Below are 2,111 nucleotides of genomic sequence, written 5' to 3' on the forward strand. Positions count from 1 at the left end.
AATTTTTTCCCGAACTTTTTTTTTTTTTGCAGATACATAAAATTCCTTTTTTTGTTTAACCCTTTTGTTTGCTTTCCCCTTTTTTTTTATAACTATAGACAGGTGTGGATGTTTGGTATATCAGACAGTCATCCTATCTGCATATTTCAGACTGGGAGCAACATATCCAGATTTTGGTGTACACATTCCACATGCAGCAACACTTTGAACAGATGTTTCTGTTTGGTTCTGAGTCTCACATGCATTTAATTATGTCCTGACTGCAGTATAGTTTATTCAGGGGTTATTACTACTGTAGTGCTGTATTCCTGACACTTTCTCACACTCTCTCACTTGCTTCCATGTTACTATTCAGACTGGTACTTCTAGGCTTTATTGACATGTTTTAACAGTAGTTATTACAGTTCTTTCCAGCACTCTCACTTCTGTCATGTTTCAGTATTTCCACAGGGATATATTTCACACATGTGATTTCATCCTCTTCTGCAGCTATACTTTACCTGCTGCTGCAGGTTGTGTACTATTTTCTTACAGGCAGGGCAGTTTTATTTCAAAATATGTGTTGGACAGTCTCATGATTAGTTTCAACTTACAGGCTGGGAACTGTTGTAATCAGGCAATACTTGCATACACTTTCACACTGTGACTTGCAGATTTAATTCCTTCCTGGCTACACTGCACTCTTATGCTGACTGTCATACATTTATATATCTTTACAGTTACTAGTAGTGGATTACTGACCTGCCTGGTGGCGCAACCGCACCAGCCTATCGGCATAGGCTCTGCGGTTCGCAGAACGGACACCTGCAGCTGTAATATAAATGAAGTAATATTGGAATACACATCTCCATGATTTCAGGTAGTTTAACTTTCTACAGACATAATTAATTGATACTTACTCAGTGGTGGGCGTTGGGTGATTGCCGGGCCTCCTGGATCCAAAGGTTCAGTTGGTCCTGCCACGTCTCTTCAGGTCCGCATGGTGGTGACGGACCTGCTCACCTGTCCTAGAATTCCTGTGGCACTGGTGAGTTCATGAGCCAACTGGTCCCACGCCTCAGCCTTGTACGCTCCCCAGAGGACCTGGCCCTGCATGAGTTGGGCCTCATGGTTGTGGACTAGGAGCCAGGCCATGTACCTGGACTCCTCAACACCCCACCTCTGCGCTCGAAAGCGACTACCCTCACCTACACCTGACATTCTAACTGCAGGTCTGTTCTACAATCGTTTATGCTGTGTATTCCCGCCTATGGGGCTTATATAGTCCGTTTTTCCCGCACATATCTGTGATTGGCCAGTTTGGAATTGTATCAACTTCAGTAAACCTGCATTGTCATGCTGTAGTTTGTATTCATTCCTATATATGAGCTAATATTGCATTTCTAGGTACTGCTGTCATGGCTTAGTGGTTCTGTACCTTGACTATGGTGTATAGTATTCTGGGTTCGAACCTGGCCACTTTTTCATGACTGTCTAGACATGTTGAGGGGTGTGTCTGTGTAAAGGCATTTTGGATACGGCTTGCTCACCGTTGCCCGTCGGTTAGCTCGTTTGCGCGATGCGCAGCTCCGCGCAAACGGGGTACGCTGGTTTAACACTCATTTGGCTATTGGCACGCATATGCCGCTTAGCTCAATTAGGGGCACATATATTTAGCGTGGTAAACCACTGCTCGGCTACAGGCACTCATTTTGCACCAGTTAAACCAATGCTTATCTATGGGCACATAACCTCACTCTGTTGAACTGTAGCTCAGCTATGGGCACATCTGGCAGTTTATATTCATTTCTTAGCTCACATTTATTCAATATAAATAGGCTATTACATTGCATTTTACATATATTCTGGTTTTATGTGTACATATATGTGTCAGGGACTTGTTTCCTGCTTATTTTGCGAAAAAAAAAATTTGCGCTGTGGGGGCTCGAACCATGAATGCCTGCTCTGCAGCCGGCATCTCTACCGCTTCGCTATTGCTTCCTGGCTTATTTTGCATATTTAGTTCTTATATGCTTTCCCATTGACTGCTAACTGTAGCTGCGCTACGGGCACGCAGCATAAGCGAAGCACTCACGGTTAAACATCTTTACAATTTAAAAAAAATTTTACAT

Source organism: Protopterus annectens, chromosome 5.part0 (genome assembly GCF_019279795.1).
Source record: "Protopterus annectens isolate FY-2018-M chromosome 5.part0, PAN1.0, whole genome shotgun sequence".
Classification (NCBI taxonomy): Eukaryota; Metazoa; Chordata; order Ceratodontiformes; family Protopteridae; genus Protopterus; species Protopterus annectens.